Below are 9,600 nucleotides of genomic sequence, written 5' to 3' on the forward strand. Positions count from 1 at the left end.
CAAAGTTACCGGGTTTTTCCCAGGGCGTATACACCCTGTTGACAGACCCCTTGACCTAGTGTAATCAGATGAGTAATTCCAGTACAACTAACACCAACTGTCAGCTACAATCCACACATGGTTCACTGTACCTTACTCTGTGCATTAGACTAAGACTGGCTTGCGTTTCACTATACTGGCTATACCTTTACAGGTTTCTTTAGGCTATTGATTACAGAGGAAATTTCTGTGTATCAAAAACGGATTAACTAAGTAAGAGCAAAAATTGTCCAACCATCATAGTGTTCCACTTAACAAGTACACAAGAACTTCACTAGTTTAGTTGTTTTCATATTTTTCATCCAAAGGCAAGTTTCCATTACAACAGGCATGTCTAGCCCCACCCCATACACTGAAGCACCACTTACCACCCTCTAGACAGCACATAGATACGGATTCCAAAACAAAACTTAAAATTATTACTAACAGACAAAATTTTAATCCTACAGGTGATTTCTTAAGTATATACAACCACCCTTTCCTGTGAGAGGTACCTTACAGATTTTTTTACTATAAAACCTCATCAATATTTACATTAACCTGACATTTTGCATCTGACAGTTATCTATAATGTACTGTCTGAAAGAAACAGCATAAATATTCCATCAGATCTTGATAAGATTTCAATGTGATGTGAAGATTGGCAACTTACTTTAAATGTTCAGAAACGAAAATTGTGCACTTCACAAATCAAAAAACCTAGTATACTAAGACTATAACATCAATAGTCACAGTTGGAATCAGTCAACTACAAATAACTGAGTAACACTTTGTAGGGCGATGAAATGTATGATCACATAGGCTCCATTATGGGTAAAGCAGCTGGTAGACTTCTGTTTATTGGTAGAATACTGGGGAAGTGCATCAGTTTACAAAGGAGACTGCTTACAAATCACTCACGCAACTGGTTCTAGAATACTGCTCAAGTGTGTGGGATCCATAGCAAATAGTCCTAACGGGAATGGTCACAGGTTGGTTTTATCCATGGGAGAATGTCAGGGGACACTGAAGAAAGTAAACAGGAAGACACTAAGAAAAAAAACTAGCCCAAGAAAACACTTCAAGACCTGGCTTTAAATGACAATTCTGGGAATACAGTTTAACCCCACTTTTTCATTCCTGGGATTAACATTTTTCACACTGTTTATAACTTTATTATTCTCATCAAAGATCCTGTCTTCAGAATGTTTATTTTCCAATAACTTTATAATTTTCCTATAATTTACACTTTTTCATGGAGAAACTGATTTAAAATAATGCTGATCAATCAGCATTTATAAATAGTATTCAGTTATGTTTCTTTACGAAACAGCAGATCCAAACCAGTACACTGGTAGAAGTCTGAAAAGTTCGTGCCTTATCTCCTGCCGTTGCCAAGCTCCACTCGATGTGGTGGTTGATGGGAATACAAGGTTCGTACGAACAGAAATATCACGACGAATCACAACCATTTCCAAACTGTCTACTGTGCATGTGCAGCTTCATGATTGTTGCAATTGTCTTGACACCTTTCTCAAGCCATTATTTAGCACACTTCATCTTTTGGGCAAGTTTAGAGCTAGTTGACACCTTTGCTCACTTTATGTGGCTCAAATGTTTGTGATTTAAACACAGCACCAGTTATGTATTTCTTCATGCTTAGCAAGACATGTTTCAAGGATTTATTCTTGTTACATGCAATATTTGTGCAAGTAATTTTTTTAATGTTTCACAAACAATGCAAGTGATACTTAGCATGTGTGGTTTTCAATGTAAGTAAGGAGGCACAGTACCTGAATTTCAAAAAGACAACTGTAGTGCAAGAGATGCAAAAGAAAACACACAGAACCACCGCACAAAATACTTTTACAAATATTTGTACTTAATAATGAATAAACTCTCTAAGCACTTGGTGCTCAGCAGGGAAAAATGCTTAACTGGTACAATGTTTAACAACTTAAATAATGAATGACAACTGCAGGCTTTCCAAAAACATCGATGTACATGAAATTAAGTCAAACGTGTCAACTTCCCAGACAGTTTTTCTTACACAATCCTTCATTAGATAATAAACAAGTCCCTGACAAGTATCTTGATGTCTTATGTACATATATCATACATTAAGTGCAAAAATGCAAGGAGGAGGGGGGCCTACACGTAACTGTGTTTAATATGTTACTTCCCACATTCTACATTTTCCCACGTTTTACACCATTTTTTAAAATGGTCTTGGAAAGTGGGGTTATATCACTCAGGGAGCATGAGGATAAAATTAGAATAATTACAGCACGCACAGAGGCATTAAAACAATTATTCTTACTGCACTCTATACATGAACGGAAAGATGAGAAGCCCTAGTAACTGCTACAAAGGGATGTACCCTCTGCTATGCACTTCACAATGGATTGCAGGGTATAGATTTAGATCAATGCACAGATCCTCACAACCGTCAGTTATGCATGCACGAATGGCCCACTGAGAACAAATTGTTAACACTATGTTCTGTCACAGCCAATTCTGTAGTTAAAACCATACACTGATTAGGGAAAAAATACATTTTAAAACTGGCTCTGGAGAGATGAGGGGCGTTCAGTTGCTGGGAACTTTGCCCACTACTTGAATTTGTTTGAACTATTTAATGGTGGAGTTAAAATATCAGTTAAATGACAATATCTTGTGAAGTTAAGTGATACACCATTGATATATTTGACAAATGTAACAGATCAATAACAAATCATGTCAATCATTTTATTTCAATCAACATATTATGCAACAGCTGCATCTTCCTTGATGTGGTCTTTTTTAAGCAAGTCCATAAATGAAGTTGTCATCGGCAGTTTGGAACTGTCCACAACCGAACATGGATGAAGTCTCAATGAATTATAAGTTGATCTTTCCAAAGCCTTCCTCTTTGCGTGCACAAGTAGTGACTGAAAACCAAACAGAGGCTGTCAAACATTTCCAAGTATTTCAGCAAGAAATAGGTTTCAGAAAATTAAACTCAGTCCTATCATCGATCATCAAATTTATTGCAGAATCCTTTTGGCTCTACTGCAAAAATCATCATGCTACTTCTCACTAAAATAATTATTAATTTTATTACTCCTTACCTTTTGTACAGTTATAACCCTCATATCTGATCTCGTACACAAATATTTTATGATAAAGTCATCATTGACATCACCATAATGTGAGGCACCTCACAGTGTAATGGTCTCTATTAAATCATTCAATATATGCACTGTTTTTCATCACCTGAAATATTTGAGCAAGTCAATTATCCACCCTTATACAAATACGTCTAGTTCATCACCATAGCAAAATACAAAACACACCTTTCCATCGTTCACATTAATTCCCTGACCAATGCAACATTTTCTCATTGATCTGCTCTATGGTGGTAACCTTCAAGTTTGGCTACAATTAATGACTATCAGGATGGCAGGCACCAGTGCAAGCACCCTTACATAAACTCTTGTGTGTTTTACATGGCAGCTTCTTTGTGTGCTAATGCAATGTGACACCTGAAACATGAAGATTTTGCAGTTAACAATAAACAATATTGTCAGTGGCTCCACCAAGACAATGACAAGAGGGGCAGAAAAAAAAAAACCAGTGAACTACCAAACAGAAATTCTCTATGAGAAAATTACTTTCACATTGGTCAACATTTAAGAGGTTCATTGCCAGTAGGAAAGCAACACTGTGTGTTGCAAATGCTCTTATGTTAAAGTTTCAGCAATTTCTCAAAGTTTTAAAATTATTTGGACAAACTGTTTATACACAGAAGTGAGGGAAGCCATAGGATACCTCATAATATCGTGTAGGACCTTTTGCCCATCAGAGTGCAGCAACTTGGTGAGGCATAGATTAAACAAGCCTTTGGTAGTCTCCTGCATAAATATTGAACCATGACACCTTTATAAATGGGCGTAATTGCAAAAATGTTGCCAGTGCAGCATTTTGTGTATCTGGAAATACAAACTGAAGATTAACTATTTGCTGTACACAATGAACAGCTGCAAGTTTATTAGCAATTAATTTGAGTAATACATAAACACTAAATGGAGCTAAGAAATTTGATGCATTGCCTGTGACATAAGTGATGAAGTTCACAAACAAGCCAAGTGCAAATAAAGCCCATTCAACTAGCATAAGAAGTCTAATAGCTGTTAGCAGTTAGAATTTGCACTCAATCTACTGCAGTGTTGACAAACAGCTGGATTTCAAAACTGTCATGAGTCTACACACCTTTACATTTTGTCACAGGCAAACTAGAAGATCCATAATCTACAATAAAATGTTAAGTTTCTCACATAATACGAAAAGAGACGCTTTTAAAACTAATTTTATGAAGCTGACAAAAGTAAATTCACAGATAACCTAAAAATGAATTTTAACATATACAATTTATTGTTAAAAAGGCTGTTATATTATTATAGTCAACAAGACGAGCTATACCAGGCATGGTTTGTCTCCCAGGTCACCACCCAACGGGTTCCTGAAAGCCTATGGAATATGCCGTGCCTCTGCACACTCCCAGAAAATGGTGGACAGAGATGCTGTATGATGCTGTGGCAAGGAATTGACTGCACAAAGCAGCTCCAGTGCCACAATGGTAACTTAGTTCAGCCTAAGCTGTTCCTCAGCACCAAGCATCAACTGAAAAATGTAATGGAAAATTTAAACTTTACTCACCTGATTGGGCTCCAATAACCTTGTCATGTCTCAATTTTTTTGAGGTCACAATCAATTGACTTATAACCCAGATCATCTTGCCACTTCTTGGAAGCTTCTTCCTCGACTTCTACCAGTTCAAAAACATCTTGGAAGTGTAGCAGATAAGACAGAATGCTGGTATAGGGAAACCAGATTGGCAAACAAGTATCTCATCATTATAAGCAGGGATGATTCTTCTTCACCCACCTGCAATATTCCAAGATGAGCTGTTACAGGTCTCACCTTTCAAGCAGAGTGCTTAACATCAATTATTAGAAACTGTACACAAATTCTCTACAACTATGCTTAGTAACAGCTTTCAAGCTTGAATCTAGGTAAGTTGGTTTATTTGTTGGAGGGAACCAAACAGCAAGATAATTGGTCCCATGATCTAGGATGGCAGAAATCAAGGGAGGAACAACACAAACAGCACAGTCCAGTCAAGGGGAAGGGATAACTTATAAACAAGGAGGAAAAATGGATATCAGGGCAACAGAGAGTGGAAAGAACAGGACGAGGGTGGGTGGAAACTGGGAGAATAGCGGTGGTCCAGAAACACTATACATGATGGGGCACACCCCACCACCACCAGCCCGTCCTGACACCCACACCATAAAACACCAGTATCACAATACAATGGGGACAACACCAGGGGGAGAAGAGATGAGAAAAGGGGAAACAAAACAGCACAACCGACCGCACAAAACGTAGGGGAAAGAAAGAGAACGTGGCCAGTATGTAGGCAAGGTGAAGGCCTCCTTAAATGACACCTACACTGAGGGAGTAATTCCAAAGGAAAATTCAAGGTCTTCCATCAGAGTACAAACCACTTTTGCAAAGCAAAGCGACAACAGAATGATCAGAGGGTTGTCTGCTAACACCCAAGACAAGGAAGGGGGGGGGGGGGGGGGCGGCATATTTAGTGTGAAGGGGCAGTCCAGCAAAATATGGATAACCGTGAGCAGAGGACAGAACACCTCAAGTGGGAGTCTCAATGGTGCTAAGTTTATTAGACAGGGGGTAACCTCCCAAGAGTCAGACCGCCATCAAGAAAAACTGGAGTTTATGTCAAGACACAAATCCACCACTGCAGAAGGTCACAAAGATCGGGATAGGTGTTCACGTCCAACTGACCCCCCACCAGGATGGACACAAATCCACTGAACAAGCAGCATCACCAACATCAGCAAGGTGGTCTTTGATGCCAGAGACCAAGGGGAGGCAGGACGACCACTCATTGAATCCACACGTAACAAAACACGGGTGAGTGAGGACTATATAATAAAACAAGAGGGCCCAATCAATGGCCATCAATTTCACAGTAAAAACCCCACAAGTGGCGCACAAGAGATGGTGTTCCGTGCCAGCAAATGACGTAAAGTCATATCCCACATGATAGCAGATTTAAAGCCATCGGAGTAGAAAACAATGGAATCCTGAAACTCCCGTAAGAGCATTCAGAACAAACAACAAAACCCCTATGGACGAATAGTAGCTTTTGGCCCTCAGAAAAGATCCTCCGCATTAACGGCCAATGAACTAACAAAGTGGGAGATGTCGGGAGAGACCATTGGAAAGAAGACAAGGAGAGAAGATGTCATGGCAGAGAGAAGCAAGGCAAAACCCAATCTGTAAAACAACCTGAAGATGGGCAGCAAGGGGAGGGAGGGGGGCAATGGCTCGAAGCCACAAAATACAACAGAATAGGGAGGATGAGCAGGGCTAGAGCAGATATTGATAGCAAAGGAAACCAGGAGCAGGGACTGACAAATCCAAAGAGGAGGTATCCCAGCATCAACCGAAAGACTATCTAGAGGGCTAGTGTGAAAGGCACTGGTGGCTGAACGGATACCAAAATGGTGAACTGGGTCCAAGAGGGGCAGCAGATTCATGAACTTGATAATCATAGTTCAGACAGGGCAGGACTAATGTCTGGTAAAAGCAGAACGATCCACATCCCAAGAGGTGTGGACAAGAAAGTGAAGAACAACATAGTTAATAGCAACAGCCAACCTTTTCATGACGTATGGGACAACCAAGAAAACTTGTTGTCAAAAACGTGACCGAAAGAACGATAGTTTGGGACCACAGTCAGGTGTTCGGCACTTTGACAGAGCTCTGGATCAGGGCAGACCATAGTATGGCAACAAATGTACCAACCTAGACTTAAGGGGAGAGTGTCCATCACCCCCCCCCCCCCAACTTTCTGGATTCTCTGAGCTTATGAGTAGTAATTAATAATATTAGCTGTCAATTTTAACAAAAATGTGATCATCATTATAAATGTATTGCAAAAACAAAGCCTGTCCCTTTACGGAAGTTAATAAATTATAGTTTCCTCGTAATAATGGCCACGATGCAACATAAAACGACAGGACAATTACTCAACTTACTTGAACCAGGTCTTTCGGCGTCTCTCACCACGTGACTCGTACCAGCTTTATAGCTAAAAAGTGGAGTAACGTGAAACGCTTTCGCTTCGCTTCACTACGAAACCTCAATGATCTCTTCTCTGGATAAAACCCCATGGAACTATGGCGACGGGCGCTAACCATTCGACGAGACTTGAAACGAAAGAAAACAAATTATTTTCATGCGAGAGCATTTAAATAATCAGCTCTATGTATAAATGTGTCTCAGACCGCCCTAGACAATTTCCTCACACGCGTGGTCAGTGGTCTAACCATGTACAAAGCTAAATCATCATAGACTGAACGTTTAGCAATTGAAAAATACGCTACCAATTTCCAAAAAACTTTAACCTGCAACTGATGAAAACATATATTCGAAACTACATCGTGAACATGCACTTTCTACCAAACTCACCATCTCGGCAACGCGAACAAACTGAATAACTGATCTGGACTAATCGATTGTGGAAACTGGAAATTAGTGTTGCCAACAGTATATTTCCAACTAGATTCATAGTAAAATAGACTAAAAAATGCCTTAAAATAACTAGATTCTAAATAACATTTTTTTTTCTAAACTTATCTAAAACTGGATGAGAATGTAGTCTTAAACCATTAACGCCATCATCCTCATGGGAAAGGGAAGCTGCAGTAGAAGTTGATGGTCTCAATGTATATGCTTCAGTAGCCCCAATTGTTCTAAGAACTCACTCAGGAAATATGTAATTATGGCAGCACCGATTCTGTCTGCTAAGACATGCACGAATCCCTCATATGACGTTTACCATGTCTGTACACATTCGAATCCTTATCTTCGTTTTGACGAGATTCAACGATCTGAATATTCTTTCTACCTCACCGCTGGACCAAAGAAGTACGAGTCTAGATAATGCAGGTTCTTTAAAAGGATTTTCACCGCTGGCGTCATGGTAAATGAATACCTCACGACACAGATCGATAGAATTGTTAACGTTAACGGTATCCCATTGTACGACGGTAATTTTTTGCCACTGTAATTCAATTATTGTAATTGTATCATTATCCAAGTGAGAGATTTCTAACAGGGGAATTAAGGGTTCTTTTACCACTACAAGCGCCTTTGAAACAGCAAATAGAAATAATTTCCTCAATACTTGAATCTTTGCACCAATTGTTTGACAAGTGAAGAAACTAAATAATTTTTTCTTCATTTTTTTCTTCAAACAAGTATCCAATATACAGCTTTGAATCTAGGTGGTTTTGGAATTCATTGTCAAGACATTTTCTCTGAACTGGATGGGTGGGAATGGCAACTTGCTTAAGAAGAGATTGAATAAGGATTATCAGGTCATTTAATAACTTGCGTGGGTGCACACCATTTGACTCAAATTCCTCACTGATTCTCCAAAGACTTGAAAAGATTGGTTTCAAAAATAGCAAATATAAAAAATTAAGTTTGTCACTAAACATCGAATAGAGCAGTACAGCTGTGTAGCATTTTTCGCTTTGCCTAATAATTTCAAAATGATTTTTTAGCTCGAGCCATTCATCAATTATTCTACATACCACAGGTTCAATAGAAAACAGTTTCGTGTCACAAGCACGGGAGATTTTAAGTGGTTCCTCCCCATCATTTAAGATTGACAAAATCTGGCGGTAAAAGAGCTATCGTGAAGAAGATCGCGAAAACCAGTTGTAAGTTTCCCTAATCAAAAAGTCCAAATTTCTTGGCAGACATTCTGCAATTGCTGCAGAGGTTGCCAACTGAATGCAATGACAGACACACGCTATAAGTACCAAATGAAATATCTCCCTTTTAAGTATTTCACACACTCTGTTATTAATACCGACCATCACAGCTGCATTATATTTTCCTGTTCTCTGAAATTTCTTTCAATCTAAATTAACTTCTTTCAACACCTTTTTAATGGCTGATACAATAGACTCAGCACTGCATTTTCCAAGGTCTACTAGTGTGAGAAATGTCGAAGCAATCTTATGAGATGTTTTACTATGATAAATTATAGCAATTGCTAGGAGTTTAGCGACATTAATATCAGTTAATTCGTCAGTTAAAATACCGTACATGCCATCATCAACATCACTTCTCAGATAGTTCGCAAAATAGGGCCCAAGAACATCCTTGATAATAGCACTACATATTGTATGATGTAACTTAATCTGGCTTGCAACAAGACTGTCTTTGAACCTGTTTTTACACATTTCTCCTAAGTGATCACATGACATTATAGCACAATGTGCAGACACATAGACAGTGAGTGACCCTACAGCTTCGTAACGTCGTACGGAATCATGAACTGGTTTAAAATTAATTTTTGCCTGTCATTGGGAGGAAAAGGAAGAAACTTCAGATTTATGTTTTCTTGTTTCTGCATGTTTTTCTATGTTCCCTAACACAGCTCTTTCAGTAAAGACACACGCTTTACAGAATGACTTTGTGTTATCTCCTACA

General features: G+C 38.9%; 1 long non-coding RNA gene across 2 annotated transcripts; it reads right to left on the reverse strand.

Moving 5' to 3' along the window:
- Positions 1-2,700: 2,700 nt before the first annotated feature.
- LOC126235954 (uncharacterized) lies at positions 2,701-8,004 on the reverse strand. Of its 2 annotated transcripts, none has more exons than XR_007544846.1 (7): positions 7,564-8,004; positions 7,131-7,301; positions 4,717-4,944; positions 3,829-3,989; positions 3,354-3,542; positions 3,129-3,273; positions 2,701-2,948 (listed from the first exon to the last, which is right to left on the reverse strand). It is a non-coding gene; the product is annotated as an uncharacterized LOC126235954 (long non-coding RNA). The 2 variants fall into 2 exon arrangements; XR_007544847.1 differs by having other exon boundaries at positions 7,860-7,987.
- Positions 8,005-9,600: the final 1,596 nt, after the last annotated feature.

This window comes from Schistocerca nitens, chromosome 2 (assembly GCF_023898315.1).
Source record: "Schistocerca nitens isolate TAMUIC-IGC-003100 chromosome 2, iqSchNite1.1, whole genome shotgun sequence".
NCBI lineage: Eukaryota > Metazoa > Arthropoda > Insecta > Orthoptera > Acrididae > Schistocerca > Schistocerca nitens.